The sequence below is a fragment of the Dromiciops gliroides genome, chromosome 4 (assembly GCF_019393635.1).
Source record: "Dromiciops gliroides isolate mDroGli1 chromosome 4, mDroGli1.pri, whole genome shotgun sequence".
Taxonomy (NCBI): Eukaryota; Metazoa; Chordata; class Mammalia; order Microbiotheria; family Microbiotheriidae; genus Dromiciops; species Dromiciops gliroides.
The window spans coordinates 474,272,601-474,292,059 of record NC_057864.1 but is presented as its reverse complement, the minus strand read 5'-3'; the positions used below and the strand labels follow the sequence as shown (position 1 = coordinate 474,292,059).

The 19,459-nt window shown below is 41.3% G+C and overlaps 1 pseudogene; it reads right to left on the bottom strand.

The window, feature by feature from the left end:
• Nucleotides 1–8,645: 8,645 nt before the first annotated feature.
• Nucleotides 8,646–9,696, bottom strand: LOC122755303 (annotated as a pseudogene).
• Nucleotides 9,697–19,459: the final 9,763 nt, after the last annotated feature.

The following is a 19,459-nucleotide window of genomic DNA, read 5'->3' as shown; positions in this document are numbered from 1 at the left end:
GGGAAGAAACACTAACCCATTTCTGCAACTTGGAAGGTTCTATAATTATAGATGACATCATTATCATCTTCCTATGACATAGTATCCTGTCATACTTGGGAACCAGGGAACCCGAGTTCTAGTCCTGTCTACATCACCAACTTACTGCGAATAGAGAGGGAGGTATAGCATCTGGGAATAAGGAAGTGATGATTCCATTTTGTTCTGCCATGAGCAGATGGCATTTGGAATATTGTGTTTTTTATTCTAGGTTCCTCAATTTGAGGATATTAATAAGCTGGGGAATATGCAGAGGAAGACAATAAGAGAATTCAAAGATCTTCAGTTCATTCCATATTACATGGTGCAATCATTTGGTCAGAGCTAAAAGGGATGCTGCCCAGTCCAACCCCCTCATTTTGCAGATGAGAAAATTGAGACTGATAAAGGTGAAGTGACTTACCTAAGGTCACATAGGCAATAAATCACAAGGACCAGTTAAAGGAACAGGGTATGGCGAGCCTGGAGAAGAGATGACTCACGGGGGATTTGAGAAATGTTTTCAAGTATTTTGAAGGGTTGTCAATCATACAGAAAAGTGATCAGAATTGTCACTTGTAGGGCAGCTAGGTGAAGCAGTGGATAAAGTACCAGTCCTGGATTCAGAAGGACCTGAGTTCAAATCCGGCCTCAGACACTTGACACTTACTAGCTGTGTGACCCTGGGCAAGTCACTTAACCCTCATTGCCCTGCAAAACCCCCAAAACAACAGAAAACAACCAAAAAGAAAAAGAATTGTCACTTGGCCTTAGGGCAGAATGAAGGGCACAGTGACAAGTCTAGACTTTATTGAAGGAAAACTTTCCTGACGATTATAGTTATCAAACAGTGGAATAGACTGCTTTCAGAGGTGGTGAGTTTCCATTCTTTGGAGGTCTTCAAGTAGAGATCAGATGACCTCTTGTTGAATGTGTTGGAGTGAGGATTCTTTTGATTATACGGGTGGACTAGTTGACTCTTTAATTCCCATTGAACCTTGAAATTTTATGATTTTGTGACCCTGTGATAAAAAACTGAAAAAAGACAGCATTGTCCAATGGGAGAGTCACGGGCTTTGGAGTCAGAAGGATCTGGGGGTAAATCTTGCCTCTGTTACTTACCACTGATATGAGTATAGTCAACCAATTAGCTTCTCTGGGCCTCAGTTTCTTCATCTGTAAAAGAATGGGTTGAAACAGATGGCTTCTTATGTCCCTTCTAGCTCTAAACTTATGGATAAAGATTAAAGTAAGGCCTAAGTAAGAAAGAGGTCATTGGAAACCTTCCAAAAATAATTGAAGTAGAGCCATGAGGATAAATGTCAGATTTCTATGTGTTCCGAAGGAAAAAGCAGACAAGCTGTAGAAACTGTGTGTAATGGCCACATCATTAGGAGTCTGGCTGGGAAAGAAAGGAAAGTTAGAGGTTGGCTGGTCATCAGAAAGCATAATAATGTCAAAAGAAGGATTTTCTTTTAAAAGGGAGTGCCGAAATGATTGAGTTAGAAATAATGAAGACTCAGGAGAGAGAGAAATTGAAGATATTCGAGAATTCTGGGTGTGAGATCCTGGAGGAGATGGAAGGACTTGGGTGTACAGGACCAGAGGTTCACAAGACCAATCCCTTCATTTTATAGATGAGGAAACTGAAGTCAAGATCGGTCGAATGATTTGTCCACAGACCTAGAGATGGGCACTAGCTTTAGAAAGCAGAGAAAACTCAAAGGAAGAATAGGCAGATGGATGTCTGAGAGAAGGATGAAAATCCTTGAAGGAACTCCAGGCATGTTAAAGTAGGAGGTGGTTTCATCCACTGAACGTGAACGGGAAGCCGAACAACTGGAAAATTGAGGAGAGAGGAGAAGGTCAGAAATAATGGCTCTGTGCAGCGTCCTGGGCAGTAAATAAGAGATGGCTTTGTGGGCAGCCACACGGCCACTGAAGGCAGATTAAAGCTAACAATGGAATCCAACCCAATGGGCAGGTCTGCAACCTCCTCCCGCAGTGCCTGAGAGGCTGAGAGCAGGAATATAGAATGTGGGTGTTGGAGATGATTCAGGTGTGAGGAAGGGCAGGCCCAGCAGAAGGGATGCTACAAATGGTCAAGTATAAGCAAGGTGGAGCTATTACTCTCAGCGAGGAGGGAAAGACTGACTGAGGTAAGGGTCCTCTGGTAGACATGATCAGGTCTAAGGGGGAGTGTGGGAGATAGGGAATGAGATGGAGATTGGGGCAGGGTGGGAGAGGAGAGGGCTCAGATAGAGCATAGGCTTATTTGGTGGAGTTTAGTCATTTTTTAGTCATGCTTGGCTCTTTGTGTCTCCATTTGGGGTTTTCTTGGCAAAGATACCGGAGTGGTTTGCCATTTCCTTCTCCAGCTCATTTTACATATGAGGAAAGTGAGGCAAAGAGGGCAAAGTGACTTGCCCAGGGTCACACAGCTAGTAAGTGTCTGGGGTTAGATTTGAACTCAGACCTTCCTGACTCTAGACCCAGCACCTACTTTGCCACCTAGTTGTCCCACATATGCTTATAGGATCATCAAATTAGAACTGGAAGGGATCCTACAAGTCATTATGTCTACTTACCTTTCCCATTTTACAGGTGAAAAAACTGAGGCCCAGACGTAAAGTGACTTACCCAGAGTCACACAGCTAGTTACAAGATTGAAGCCAGATTTGTACCTAGGTCATCTGACTCAAAGTTCTGTCTCATCTGCTATACCATGCTGCTAATGCCTGGTGATGAAGAAACTCCTTCCTAACTCTAGGATTTACCTGGTGGAATGGGGTGGGACATGGGATTAAAAGTAAGAAGGAATGGCGAGGGCGATCTGTTTCAGGGGTTCTTAGCATCTTTTGTCCCTTGGACCTCTTTGTTAGTCTAGTTAAACCCTGGCTCCACTTCTTGGAATGTTTTAAATCCTAAAATAATATGTAAAGATTACAAAGTAAGCCAAGTATGTAGAAGTACAGTGATCAAAATACTTTTTTTCAAAATACTTTAAAAAAGCAAGTTCACGGACCCCATATTAAGCCCCCATGCTCCACTTCGGCCTTCTGTTTTACAGATGAGGAAATGTGGGTGGTGAGGGATGAAATTACTTTCCCAGCAAGTAACAGACATTGGGCTTGAATCCCTGTGTTAGGCCTTAAAATCCCCATTCTTTCCATTTTTCCTTTCTGGCTTCTGAGGTATATTGCTGAATGCTATTGTTTAAGTTAAAATATACATATGTTTGTATTAAAACCTCAACTACCTGTTGTTTCAGGGTATAAGAAGTGATGCTTAATTGAATTTTCTTGTTAACTAATGATTATTTAACTAGGGAGAGAGGCAGCATGGTATTATGGGAAGAGAACTGGTTATTGAGTCAAGAAGGCCTGAATTCAAGTCATGCCCATGAGCTGTGCTGGTTTTGTGACCCAGGCCAAGTGACTTGGCTTCCCCATGCTTCAGACAACACTAAAAGACTCCGAGTTAAATGGTACTTGTGGCTTGGAATTGATAGCTGGAGCATCTTCATTGGGAGTTCCCTATACTTGTTAAGTCATTGATCCACACCACCCCTCAAATAAACCAGAAAACTTTGTTGTTTAGACCCTTACTGTAAATCCTCCTAAAATGTCCAACTCCTTGTAATGTAAACTGGCGATCAGCACTTAAGCTGTCTCTGCTGATGATATAGCCCCAGAGCCAACATATATAACATCAGAATGATGTATTGGAAAGACAGACACCTCAGCGTCAGAAGACCTGACCTTGAGTCCGGTCTCCAGAAATTACTAGCTCTAAAAATTCGAGGAAAACTTTTAACCTCTTAAAAGAACTTTACAGAGGGCGGGGGGGGGGGGGAAGCTATGATTCTGGAGTCAGAGGACCCCAGTTCAAAACCTGTCTCTGATGATTATGGACTTTATGATCTTGAGTAAGACCTCCCTGGGACTCAGTTTCCTCAGTTGTAAAAGGAAAGGGTTGGACTAAATGACCTCTGAGTTCTCTTCTAGCTCTAGATCTATGATCCTATGAATGACTCAACTTTCTTGAGCTTCGGTTTCCTCATTTGTAAGATGAGTGGATCCCAGCAGTCCCTTCAGCTATCTAAGTGGCTACATACAGATGGTCCCCCTGAAAATCGCATCTGTAGTGACTTCCCCAGCCGTCATCACCCCCCCCCCCGGCCGAGGAGTGTTCTTGGATTTATTTTTATGATTTCTTAGAATTCAACAATATCATGATGATTTGTATACTTTCAGCAATGGAGATTCAGGACCTTCTCCCCACCTCACCTCAGAGTAAACAGTAAATATGCCTCTTCTCTCTTTAAGGGTGAACCATTTTCTCTCTACAGATATGGGCCAAGGCCAGTCAGAATTTGGTGTTCACTTTTAAGTAATAAGGAAAACAAGCTATTTAGCTTGGTCCAAATGGTTTGGGGGACAAGGAAGGAGTATTACAGCCAGTAGGGAGCAAAACAAGCATCTTTCCCCTTGATTCCTCTCCTTTGTGGTCTCAGAGGGAGGAACATCAGAGAGTAATAGAGGGTCACTTCCTACCCAGGATCAAGTGGGAGGACTCAGCATGGGTGTGGCTCACTCCATAATCAGAAGCATCCATTGGCATTACTCACCATTCCCAATTGCTACAGCCTTGGACGGCAACCTGCACAGTACAGGACACAATGAGCAGAGTGTCAGGTGACAGTCCACCGTACCTGACCCTCCAGTCCTCCCTATTGGTCTACATAGTTCAGCCAAGATGGATTTTCCATGTCCTTCTTCCTAGGGTTTTCTCTAATGCCAAGTTCAAACATCATGGGTCCTTGGGAATGCTTGGTAAAGTCTCCTCAGTTGCCATAGATACTAGGAGTATACTGCATCTTTCTGGGAACCCTCATTAACTTGGAAAGCTGGGGAGGGAAGGGTTACCTAGACAGATTGTACATGTATGCAAAATGCTGGTTTAGTTCTTACATACCTTTCCTTGAACTTGTTGTTTATCTCTCTCCCACCCCCCTAGAGAGTAAACTGCTCCAGGGGAAGGGACTGTTTAATTTTGGTTTTTGTATATACAGAGTCTAGCTCAGTGTCTAGCAGGTGTTTAATAAATGATTGTTTGGAGTGGGGTTAGGGGGAGAAAATAAATGCTATGGAATTATAGTGATCAAGGTCGGCCCCAAAGAAGATATGAGGAAAATGAACTTCCTTTCCTTCTTGGCACAAGCAGGGACTATGAGAGTGGAGTATTACACAATACTGCCAGACTTAGTTGAATGTATTTCTTAGTTTTACTGAACTATTCTCCCCTTCCCCTTTTTTTTGGTATCCCCAGTGCTTAACACAGTGCCTGTAAGCCTGGTGCATAGTAGGCACTTTATAAATGTTTATTGACTGACTTTTTTTTGGTTCTTTGTTATGAAGGATGGGGGAGGGGATGATAGGAAATAGAGATAATATAAGAACAAAAGCTATCAGAATTTTTTAAAAAAAGATCATCCAAGGAAGTTGAACTCTGGATAATGGAGGGAGAAAAAAGACATTCTGGGAGAAGGCGAAGGTACACCCTCCCTCACAGAGGAGGGATGGAGAGAGACTGAAAAACCTGAATAACGTATACATAGTCAGACAAGCTTTCTGCATCGGTATGTATATTTTTGATTAATTTCTTTTGTCACAAGAATTCATTCTGGGGCTGGGTATGGGAAATTGTGGTGCAAAGACAAAAGCCAGTAATAAATATACTTTTAAAAAAGATTGTTGAATTGGATTGGACTAAAGTTAGCTTCCTGTATATCCCCTCACTGCAGAACTCAAGAAATCAGCTGGGATTCCCACATACCCTGATGCCTTCTGTGTGAAGCTTTGGGCTTCTAAGTCCCTCGGTGCCTCCACACACTACATTTCCAGGAAAAACCCAACAACAACCTGAGCCATTCTCTTTGGTCAGAGCAGGAGATTTATGTGGCGTTCACTTTAGCCGGTTAATAATTGATAAGGCAGGGCATATTAAAATTGAACAAAAAGAACCCACAGTGTAGGTGTCCTGGGAAGGTTGCCTAAATCAATAAACACTCATGAATTTTGAGTGCAAAAGGTTGAACTGAAAAAGAAAACAGATTTAGACCCCCCATTAATATTTGAAATGCACTCTCTACCCTGAGAGTCAGGCTTTAGATACTGAATCACAAATCGAATCTATAAATCACATTTTAAAAATATTGGATCATATAGCCAAGTTCACCTGCGTGTTTATGTAGCCATTAATCCAATCTTTGTGCCCTCCTTCCCCAAAGTGGAAAGATTAATTCAAATTTAGTTTTTAAGGGATATTTCCCAAGTCAAAAAAGGGACTTTCTCCAAATTTTAAAACACAGTAAGCAATGTTAGGGGGCTCAGGGTCCCATTGAAAAAGCATGGAATTTTTGGCCAAGTGAGAAGTTAAGGTTGTGTGTGTGTGTGTGTGTGTGTGTGTATATATATATATATATATATATATATATATATATATATATATATATACACACACACACACACACATATATCTGTATATATACAACATACACCCATACATATGTATATATGTGTGTATACACACATACCCCCTTACATAATATAGAAATATAATATGGAAATATAATATAGAAATATATGTGTGTATATACACACATATACAATGCACACACACATATATATACATGCATACACATATATGTGTATATATATACATAAACATATATATGTAAACATACCTATTTGTTGTTGTTCAGTCACATTCGACTCATGGAAAGAACATGGAGTTTTTTTGGCAAAGATACTGGGGTGTTTGCCATTGACTTCTTCATTGTATCCCCATTTTACAGATGAGGAATTGAGACCAATAGAGGTTAAGTTACTTGCCCAGGGTCACGTGAGAGTTAGAACATATCTGAGGTCAGATTTGAACTCAGATCTTCCTGACTCTAGATTCGGTGCTTTATCCACTGTGCCATCTATCTGTCCCTAATATATAAAAATATACACAAATGCACACACATATACATTTATATGTGTGGACACATATATATACATATATATATATATATACACACATATACACATGTACACATATACATACATACATTAAACCAAGCATTCAGCAATGCTTGTCTGAAAGGCAGCCTTTGGTAATATTGACTGCATGAGAGCTATTTTTAACCCAATAAAATCAGGGGGGAAATTGACTGTGGAAAATAATGGAAAATATGTCCCCAAGAGAGAGCAGATGTCTGTTGCTGAGGAAAGGAAATCAGAACATATCCATGGAGAAAGAAAAGGACCTTCCTCCTTTCTTTCCCAGAGCAGAAATACAAACGATTGTCTTACCGTGATGTATTGGACAGCAGAGGAGCAAAGGTTACCTAGTAATGATCTAAACTTACAGAAGCATTCCTCCAATGCATGCCCTGCATCACAATGCGGGACTTGGCTGTTCTCTTTCTACCCACAACATCCGACTTTCTCATGTGTGGGCATGGGGGAGAACACTTGTTAAAATGGCTGAGGGCAACTCTAGTTTCTGCTCAAGTCCATTGGTGGTTCTACATTTGGTTTTGCCATCAAAATTGGAAACCAGGTGGCCCAAAGGATGCAGTGCTGGACCTTGAAGTCACTAATACCTGAGTTTAATTTTTTCCTCAGATATTCACTAGCTGTATGACCTTGGGCAAGTCACTTAACCTCTGTTTACCTCAGTTTCCTCATATGTTAAATGGGGATCATAATAGCACTTACCTTTCATGGTTGTTGTGTGGATCAAATGAAATGATAACTGTAAAGTTCTGGCACATAGTAAGTGTTATTTTTATTACTGGGTAGCTGGATGGCATGGTGAATAGAACACTTGGCCAGGAGACAGGAAGACCTAAATTCAAATATGGCCTCAGACACTAATTCTATGATCCTGGACAGGTCACTTAACCCAGTTTGCCTCAGTTTCCTCATCTGTAGAATGAACTGGAGAAGGAAATGGCAAACTACTCCAGTATCTCTGTCAAGAAAACTCCAATTGGGGTCACGGAGAGTTGGACACAACTGAATAACAACAAAATTATTATCATTAAAATAGGTATTTTTTTTTTAAAAAGCTCATCAGAATTTAAAAAGAAAATCAAAATGCCCCAATAGTCATGAACCCATTTCAAATTTTACACAGTCAAATGAGGAATATTCAGTCCTATCTGATTGGGTCAATTTTTCTCCTTGACTGGATAAGAAATGTTTAATATGAGTCTCTTCTTTCTCAGCCTGACATCTAATTAAGTCCAAGGGAAAACTATTATGATTGGTAAAGAAAATAATTCTATGCACTACCTTCCCTTTCTTCTTTAAGTAAGTTTAATGTTTTTGAAAAATGCTTAATGTTTCTCAAGTTTGTGATTCTGAGGAGGGCAGCATTGTTTGATAGACTAATGGTCAGCCAATCACTGTAAAATGTTCTGTTTCACTGGGGGCAGAGGAGGGGAAGATTATTCCCAAAGCATCCTAGCTTTCTTCACCAGAAGGTCAGAGGCACATTTTGTTTGTATTGTTGTGAATGAGGCCCATTGAAAGTGATCTGGGTTGTTTTGACTTCAGTAAAGGCTTTATTTGTTAAAAAGGCCCTTGTGTTTGACTTCCAAATTTGGCAGCCAATTTGTTGATGAGATTCATAACCTTTGGATTGCTCTGATATTTGGACCTATCTATGCGGGGTTCTTCACCACGTTTTGGAACACCACCTGAAGTTTTCTGGAGCCTGAATGGATGCAAGCACTTCTGGGTCATTAAGAATTTCCCTGAGCTCTGACATTCTTACCATCCCAGGCATGACCCCTCTTAGACCAGACAAGCCTTTAGGAAAACCAGGACGAGAGCCAAACTGAACTCTCCCAGTTCTCTGAGCTGCTTCCTCCCTTTGTGCTAGCTCACAGTCCTCTCAAGTCTTCACTCTGTTCTTTGAGCTCTCCCTCCTCACATTTTCTTTCCCATTTTCACTAATGTTCACCAATCTTCCGGGCCCTTTGTTATATTTCCTTCAGCAAATCCTGGTATCTTCATCTTAGTCCAATTTATAAGCTATGGCAGGATCACAGGCCAACTCCTCCCAATGGCCAAGGAGTCTTTCCTTTGACACTTGTAAGGCTGAGCAGAGTCAAGGTTTATTTCAATTGCTCTGTCACAGTCTCTGCTGGCAGCATTGGGCTTTGGTAGTTTCATAAACACACTGGCTTTCTTGGTACACAAAATGACCAAAGGAGAATGCAGTCTAATGTGAATAATTCAATAGGTCTCTGAAGTTCACCACTATTTAGGGCATCAGTGGGCACCGCCCTCTTTTCATGAGCCTGATCATCATCTTCCTTGTCATCTCTACAATTCCATCTCCCATTTCTTAAGGGGAACCCACATCCACTTCATTCACTCCTTCATTGTAAATTTCTCCATCCCTTTCTTCCCTTTCTGGTTATTCTGGCATTGGAACTTCCTTTGCTTTCTTACTTTGAGTTTTTCCCCCTTGATTCTTCTGATTTAGTTTTATGTGGAGCAGGTGGGAATTTACCACTCATCCCCTCCACCCAGTGTGGTCCATGTTCGGGAGGTCTGGGTCCTGCTGGCAGAGCCTGATGAAGTCACGGAGCTTATTAAACTTTCTGCCGTGCATGTTGGGAGTAGCCAGGGGCCGGGAGACTATATTAAATAAGTGAGCATTAGAGAAATCACTTCTGAGCCAGCAGAAGAAGAGCCAGAGAGAATTTTTCCATCAAATAAGATGCCAGCAAAATTGATCCTCCTTATTGTTTTCCCAGTTGGGAAATGTCTATTAAAAAGAAAAATAGGCTAATTAAGGTATTTCCACCAATTAAACATACCAATATGGCACCTATGCAATTTACCATTTGCTATTGCTAGGAAAGCACGGGAATTCACCAAAACCTTTCCTAAGCAGACAAGATATATCTCAGCCCTTCAGTAGAAGCAGGGAGCAAGCCTTAATATTTGATTAATCTAAACATTTTCTAAGATGTCAAAAGAGGTTTCCTTTCTAATATCTTATAGACTTACAGGCCAGACCATGAGCATTGCTGATACTGACAAATTCCCATAATTCACAATTCATGTCTGTACCAGAGCAGAGTCTCCTTTGAATGGTCTCGGCTTGGAATTACAGAAAAGTTAAAATCATGGGAGATGGGGCGTAATTATTCTTTTGATTGATTTTTTTAAGGCACTTGCAATAATGGCCATTTAAAAATTTTTATTTGCATCATAGGAAGGGACTTCAGTGCTCTTCTAGGCTAGAAAGGTTAAATAACTTGTCCAATGACACTGAAACAGCGAGTATTATGGGGAGGGTTTGATTCTACCCTCTTTGACTCCCAAACCAATGCTACTTTTGATCTATCTATCACTTTCTTATCTAAATATATTACTTTTCCTTCCCTTACCAAGGAAACTACCAGAAAAGAGGGAGGGAAGGCAAGAGGGAGGGAAGAAAGGAAGGAAGGAAAGATGGAAGGAAGGAGGAGGGGAAGAGAAGAAGGAAGGAAGGCAAGAAGGAGGGAATAAGAGAGGAAGAAAGGTTGGAAGGAAGAAAGAAAAGGAGGGAATGATGAAGGAAGGAAAAAGACAGAAAGAAGGAGGCATGGAAAAAAAAGGGAAGGAAGGAAAGAAGGAAGGAATAAAGGGAGGAGGAAGGAGTGAGGGAGGAAGGAAGGGAAGGGGAATTGATAAAGAAATGAGGGAAGACATGAAGAAAGAGGCAGGGGGGGAGAGAGAGAGAGAGAGAGAGAGAGAGAGAGAGAGAGAGAGAGAGAGAGAGAGAGAGAGAGAGAGAGAGAGAGGAGAAAAGCATTTCCTCTAAACTGATCACTCTATCAGGCAAGTCAGAGAGGATAAGCTATCTTCTACACCCATGGTTCAGCACTTCTAATAAGGGAGGGAGCTGCCTTTTTTCCTGTTTTCAGGGAATAGCTTTGGTCATCATAGTTACAATATCTTCAGTTTCCTTTTATTGTTGTTCTTGCCATGGCTATTGTTCACAGGATCATATACTTGGAGCTGGAGGAGCCCTCAGAAGCCATCTTGTCCTACTGCCCCATTTTACAGATAAGGAAACTGAGGCCCAGAGAGGTGAAGTGACCTTCAGAGTCACACAGATAATAAACACTTCTCTGAGGTGGATTTTGAACAAGGGTCTCCTCACCCCAAGTCTGGTGCCATCTGCTATGTCAGGCATTCTTTTTTTTTTTTTTGCAGGCAATGGGGGTTAAGTGACTTGCCCAGGGTCACACAGCTAGTAAGTGTCAAGTGTCTGAGGCCGGATTTGAACTCAGGTATTCCTGAATCCAGGGCCAGTGCTCTATCCACTGCACCATCTAGCTGCCCCTTTATGTCAGGCATTCTTAACCTTTTCTTTTTTGTCACATGGACTCCTTTGTCTGTCTGGTGAAGTCCATGGATCCTTTTACAGAATCATGTTTTTAAATCAGTAAACTAAAATCTATGGGGAACCGATCATATTAAAGCACAGAGGTCATTGTGTTTTAGAAGAAAGCTCACAGGTCACAGGTTGAGTCTCTGCTCTAGTCCAATCCCCTCATTTTTACAGAGGAGGAAACAGTTCCAGAGTTCAAACCTTACCTTAGAAACTTATTAGCTGTGAGAGCCTCATAGCTCACAACCTTTTTCAGCCTCAATTTCTTCATTTGTACAAGGGGACCATAATAGCATTTCCCTTCCAATATTGTTACGAGCATCAAGTGAGATCATACTTATAAAGCACCTTACAAACCTTAAATGCCACATTAAATGTTAGCTATTATTGTTACAAGACCTCTAAGGTCTTCTTTAGTCCCAGGGTCTTTAATACTATGAGAAAAACACAGTAATGAGAAGCAACTGGCTTCCTACCAGGTGATGGGCAACCTTATTTGACTCCTGAGGGACAGACTATGTCTTATCTAAACTTTGTGTCTAGTCTAAACTTTGTCTCAGCCTCTTCCATGGTGCTCTTCCCACACTAGGAACCAAATTAATATTTATTGAGATAAATTGAAGTAATGTATTACTCTGTGATTAAGGAATTCCTTCCTGGAGCTTAGCAGGTGGCACAGTGACACCCTCATACAATGGGATGCTCAATAAGTGCGGTCATAGCTTTAAAGATGAAAGGGGCCTAACAGCTCCTCTAGTCCAAAATCTTCCACTTTACAGATGAGGAAACTGAAGCCCCGAAAAGTGAATTGCCCAAGGTCACACAGCTACTAAGTGGTGGAACCTCTTTCCTCTCATTTCTGATCCAATACTGTTTCCAAATTGGTTCCCGGGTTGATGTTTCCTTTATTTAGCATTGGCTAACTACTTACACTCCAGGGAGAAGAAAAATTGCAAACTCATCTCTAGGTAAGCTGTACATTATAAGGAATGTGTATACATGTTCTCATTTGATCCTGGCATCGGGCACAAAGCATCATTATTTCCATTCCAAAATGACAAGCTCATAGACAGCAAGTGATTTATGCAAAGTCACCCAACAGAGCCATGATATGGCTTAGATTCAACCTGCTGTCTTCTTACCCCAAGAACATTTTTGAAGCCAGTGAATAAAGTCTTACATTTGGAATGGATACTGGAGGGTCATTATGTCCAACTTTCTGTCCCATTTGGGAATGCTTTCCCATCTCTCTCTTCCACATGCATTCTGGTCACCCTCACCTGGCTCCCATTAACTTTTACCACAACTATTGTAATAGCCTAATCCTCCTGGGTGGATGGTTTTCCAGTCTCTGCTTGAATACTCTCCATGCCAATGAGCTCACTACCCTAAGAATCAGCCCAGCCCATTCTCCTTTTAGGTTACCCTAACTATGCAAAAGTTCTTCTTTACAGTGTACTGAAATCTGTATTCCTTTCATTAATCTGATAGGCAAACTAGTTCTGGAGTCAGAGGATCTGAATTCAAATCCTCCTAGGATCTTAATCTATGATCCCATGATTCTGCCCTCCATCCCTGACTCCATCCTCCCAGACCATGCAGATGTTCTTCTTTCTCAGTGTCCTTTGGGACACAATAATGGACTGAGGCTCCCTTTCCTACATTAATTAATATGGACAATTACTGGACATGATTGTTGATTCATACTTTTTATAATCCTGCAAGGGAGCTACTTCCATAGCAAAACCTGCCATTTCCTCTTGCTTGGTGCAGATGGTATTTGGACTCTTTCTTGGAATTCTTGCCCTTTTTTAAAAAAATGTATGCTGCAGAGGCTCTCTTTTTAATGAAATTCTTCACTTTGCAAATGCAAGGTGACCAGAGCAAACTGTTTTATTCCAATTAAGAACCCCAGGAATGTCTGAGATGCTGCCCACAGACATGTTGAAAGGGGATTGAGACACTGAAGAGAGAAAATACTCTAAAATGTGAAACACCTTCCTCTTAGCCAGACCATCCTAATGGCCGAACAGGTTTGGGGGTGTGATGCTATTAATGATAGTGATAATAATGATGATGATGAAATAAGAAGAATGATGATGACAATGATGGCAATGAGAATGATGATGGTGATGAGAATAATAATAGTGGTGAGAATAGAATGGTGATGAGAATAATAATGATGATGATGAAATAAGAAGAATGATGATGACAATGATGGCAATGAGAATGATGATGGTGATGAGAATAATAATGGTGGTGAGAATAGATGGTGATGAGAATAATAATGAAGATGATGAAATAAGAAGAATGATGATGACAATGATGGCAATGAGAATGATGATGGTGATGAGAATAATAATGGTGGTAAGAATAGAATGATGATGAGAATAATAATGATGATGATGATGATGGTGAGAAATTAATAACGATGACGATGATGAGATTAATAATGTCAATTATGATGAATAATGATGAAGATTATGGCAATAATATAATAATGATGAGGAGGATAATAATGATGCTGATGAGAATAATGATGATTAGAATAATAACGATGATGATTATGGTGAGAATATAAAAATAATGAGGAGGAGGTAAGTATAAGAATACCAATGATGCTGATGATGATGAGAATAATGATGATGCTGACAATGATGGTGAGAATATAATAATGAGGAGGAGGAGATAAGTATAAGAGTGATGATGATGAGAATAATAATGATGGTGATGATTATGGTGAGAATATAATAATGAGGAGATGAGTATAAGAATAATGATGAGAATAATAACATGATGATGATTATGGTGAGAATATAATAATGATGATAATGACGACTATGAGAGGAATAATGATGATAATGATTTTTATTCATACGGTGTCCTGTTACACACATGAGCTCGTTTGAGTCTCCCAATATCTCAGTCGCACCATGTTAGTCTGTCCATCTATACAAATACTCAACATATGTGAACAGTCCCGATGTAGCTTGGTGCTGTGGAAAGTCAGTTGGTTTTGGAGTGAGAGCACCTGAGTTCAAGTTCTTGCTTTATCATTTACCATCTGTGTGACTGTGGCCTTAACCTCTTGATTTCAGTTTCCTTGTATCTAAAATGAGATATTTGAGCCAGTAGATATCAACTAAAGTTTGTCAAATAGAAATTTTAAAAACCACAATCCACTATTCAATCAACAAATGCTTATCAAGCAGTGACTATATATTAAGTGTTGAGGATACAAAGGTGAAATAAGTGCTGCCCTCAAGGAGATTGCATTCTATCGGGGGTGTCAAGAAGACGCCTAGTGGAACTCTGTGGTCATGCTTTTGAGCAGAGTCGTTATACGGTGGGGCAATTGGAGCTTTGTCCCGGTGTGCCAAATTTAGAAGGAGTTTGATTTAGAGGCTGGCCAATATTTCTAACTCTTTCATCAGTGTAGAAACAATTAAGTTTAGCACTTTGTTAACCAGAGTAATTAGTAAGAATTGGAAGATACTAGGTGACATGTTAGTATAATCTTCTCCTTGTTATTTCACCACCTCTTTCCAGTTATGTGTCATGCCATTGGCCTTGGGTGTATTTTGGGCTGCATTTCCTAGCCAGAAAAATGCCTAGTTATGACTCAGCTTTGGCCATTTAATTTATACCTTAGAAAGAACTTATAGTCCAACTCCCTTTCTAAAATGAAGGGGTTAGGCCAGAGGTCCAGAGGAGAGAAGCTCCTTCCTTAAGGTGACAAAAGTGACAGAGCAGAGACTAGAAGGGCACATGGTAGAATAGAAAATATCGGGTTCTTAGAGTCAGAGGATCTGGATTCAAATCCTGGACATCTATTACCTATGTGACCTGGTACAAATAGCTTCATCTTCTTTGGTCCCAGGTTCCTCATTGGTCAAATGAGAGGATTGGCACTAGGTGGCCTCTGAGGTCCATTCCTACTCCAGAACTGTGATATTAAAGGATAGAACTCAGATCTTCCAGTCCTGGTGAGGAGGGGTGTAACTAGGCCAGGATGCTTGGTCCTTAGGCAGTATTCATTGATTCAGGTCACTGTGCTGCATTCTCTGTGTATGTGTGTGTGTGTGTGTGTGTGTGTGTGTGTGTGTATGTGTGTGTTTTGTTTTTAATTTTTGCAGGGCAAGGAGGGTTAAGTGACTTGCCCAGGGTCACACAGCTAGTTAAGTGTCAAGTGTCTGAGGCTGGATTTGAACTCGGGTACTCCTGAATCCAAGGCCAGCGCCACCTAGCTGCCCCCACTGCTGCTGCATTCTGGAAGAGAGAGGAGAAAAAAAGCAGAATTTCCATCATGGATCACAAGAGGGGCAGGGAACCTCACCTATCTTCTGGCATCATCTTCATTTATCCTTGGAGGCCTTTAATCCTACATCCTCATTTTATGGAAGAGGAAACCAAGAGGACAAATGACTTGTCCAAAGTCATACAGTTACTTAGGAGAGGAAGCAAAATTTGAACCCAGGTCCTCCAGTTCTCACTATATACAAGTGTGCAAGGGCTGCTTTTAAGAAGGCTAGGTAAGTGGATTTTTCTGATCATGGCAGATTCCTTTATGCTAAAAAAAACCAAACAAACCCCAAACCCCCCTCTCATAAAGCCCAGTCACCACTCACTTATTTGGAAATTAGCTGAAATAGGTTGCTGTCAACAAGCTCGTGGACCACCTGTGCAGATCCCAGCTGCTCTGGGACCTGGAGGACTTGATGAAACAAGTCATGTTGTCTAATTATTCAAGGGGGACCCTAAATGGAAACAACAAGGACAAATTAAACTGGCCTGGAAAATTGCTCTTGGCTGCAAAACACTTACTTGTTATTGTTTGTATTGTTGTACTGGTCAGCTTCCGGATGTGGAAGCTGGGGCTCATCAGTGACAGCAAACACAACAGGGGCCTAACTGGAGTCATTGGAAGAATGGATGAATCAATCCTGGGGTATATATGAGTGCCCAGGGGGCTGTGACCCAGAGCAGTGGTGTTCTGTGGTAGATGACTGCACTCTAGGGAAGGCTATTTTTTTTTTTGTTTGTTTGTTTTTGTGGGGCATTGAGGGTTAAGTGACTTGCCCAGGGTCACACAGCTAGTAAGTGTAAAGTGTCTGAGGCCGGATTTGAACTCAGGTACTCCTGAATCCAGGGCTGGTGCTTTATCCACTGCGCCATCTAGCTGCCCCTGGGAAGGTTATTTTTATGACAGGCTACCCTTCAAAAGCATGCAAGAGGGATTTGTTGTATGAGAGGCCATTTAATTTATTTGTTTTTTTTTTTTTTTGGTGTTGGTTTTTATTTTTGTGAGGCAATTGGAGTTAAATGACTTGACCAGGGTCACATAGCTAGTGTCAAGCATCTGAGGCCAGGTTTGAACTCAGGTCCTCCTGACTCTAGGGCTGGTGCTCTATCCACTGTGCCACCTAGCTGCCCCTAGGCCATTTAATTTATACCAGCTGTGTGCATAGCCTGTGGCAGGTGCTAAGGGGGAAACGTGGTAAACTGTAGCATTTGACCCAGGATTAATGTTGTAACTTATCTTGATTCCTGAGCACTGATAATGATAGAGAGGTCATGGGTTACAGGTGCAAAATACTATCTATGTTTTCAAATGTGATTGATGCATTGACTTACCTGCTTTTCATTTTTACCCGAGAAGATTCCATAGTGGGGAAACAATTATTAGGATGCAATAGTGATGCAAGGAAGAAAAGAAAATTAGCATCCACGAAGTATTAAGACAATATGGGGGGCAGCTAGGTTGCACAGTGGATAGAGCACTGGCCCTGGATTCAGGAGTACCTGAGTTCAAATCTGGTCTCAGACACTTGACACTTACTAGCTGTGTGACCCTGGGCAAGTCACTTAACCCCAATTGCCTCACTAAAAAAAAAGGCAATATGAAGAGGTGCTTTTCCTTGGGTTTGCACTTCATTATCTTCTCTTCCTTCTGATTCTGACTTAGAGTGGGCAATCCATCGAACAAGTAATTTTGTTCACGACTGTTTCCTCTGGCCTTATTCTAATATCAGATTTTATTCACTTCAATTATTCTCATCACATAATGGTAGTAGTGGTGGTAGTGGTAGGTGGTAGTGGCAGTAATGGTGGTGGTAGTGGTAGTAGTGGTAGTAGTGGTGGTGGTGTGTAGGGTGCTGGGGCAGTGAAGAAAAAACATTTATCTATAGTTTCCTTCTTTCCGAGGTCCAAAGGTTGCTGCCAGAGTAATGAAGTTTTGCTATAGTGGGCTAGTCACTTAATCGCTCTTAGCCTCAGTTTCCCAATCTTGTCATATGGGGATGATAATAGGACCCATGTCACAGAGTTGTTGTAAGAATCAAATAAGATAAAATATATACAGAGCTTCGCAAAAGCTTAAAGCACTGCATGAACACTAGCTATAATTATTACGATATTATTATCCTTTCATGTCTCTGGACTTCAGTTTGAACATCTGTAAAATGGGGCAGCATCTACCTTACAGGACTGTTTTGAGGGCTGAGATGAAAGCATTTCTGAAAAGTACTTTGCAAACATAAAAGCCCTCTATTGAGGTTAGTTGTTCTTCTTGTCATTTTATTTCCAGCAGAGCAAATCTAATCCAGCTTCCACAGAGGGTCCTGGCTCTAAAGCTGGAAGGGACCTCAGAGGTCATTTTGTCCAGCCCCTTCATTTTACAGAAGAGGGAACTGATGTAAATAAAGGTTAAGTGACTTGCCCAAGGTCACACCAATTATAATAACTGACATTTATATACACTACCATGTGCCAGGCACTGTGCTAAGCACTTTACAATTATCATCTCATTTGATCTTCACAACAACTCTGGAAGGGAGATGCTGCTATTTTCTTCACTTTATAGTTGAGGGAACTGAAGCAAGCAGACATTAAGTAAGGGTCAGACCACTAGTAAGTACCTGGGGATGAATTAGAACTCAGGTCTTCTTGAACACTTCCAGCACACTTCTTTGCCCAGCACTCTATCCGTTGCATCAAAGTATTTGAGCACTAGAATCATACTCCTCCCCCAAGCCTTCTCTTCTCCAGACTGGACATTCTGGAGTCAAGTTTTCTGATCTCTTGTTTAATCAACTCATATGTCTTTCTACTACAGCATGTGAGTTCTTAAACATATGGGTCTAAAGCATGTAGCAGATAATTTCTGTAATACTCTTTTAGAAGGGGAACTCTCCACCCACCCCTCCAACCTCCAGCACCACGGCCTCCGCTCTCATGCTGAAGGAGGTGGATGTGATGGCTTGACCCATGGACCAGAGCAGAGACTGAGTTCAGAGAAGATGACCAGAACTGAGCCCAGTCCAGAACTCAGCTAGTCCCTGTGGCTCCCCTCAAACACCAGGGCTCCTTGAGAGTCCACATTTCTGCTGGGTTGCCCAAGCTGTCATTCTGAACTTGGTGTGTTATTGTTTGCTTTTTCCTTCTTATTAATTTAGATTTATGCAGCTCACACTCTTACATTAGGCACAGTGGGGGAGAGCAGATGGCACAGTATTATCATTTAAAAGTGAAGAAGACACTTGCCATCCATCTTGGTGAGGGCATGTGCTGCATAGGGAAAGGCTGTCCTGAGTCATCCTCATCTCTTTGTTCTGTACCCCCTGAGATTAATGGCGTATAGCCAAGGAAATGCTATTAAATGTTTAACAACCAGCTCTCCAGAAAAAATACATACACTTTTAAGTTTAATCTTCATGATTAATATTTTCTCCACATCTTTAAGTCTAGAAATCAACAAAATGATGAATCAAGCCCTGAATTGGTGTGTTTATTAGTTTCTAAGGTGTAAATGATCACACTGAAAATTGAATAATCACAGAGCTGGTACAAGCCTGCTCCCACATGCCCCTAGGCCCAGGCCATTCTGCCATCTTCAGAATCTGGGGTCTTAGCATCACGTCTACTGACGTGAGTAAGAAAATCTAGTCCCATATCCAAGGGCTCGGACATGCTAGGGCACTCTGGAGAAGAC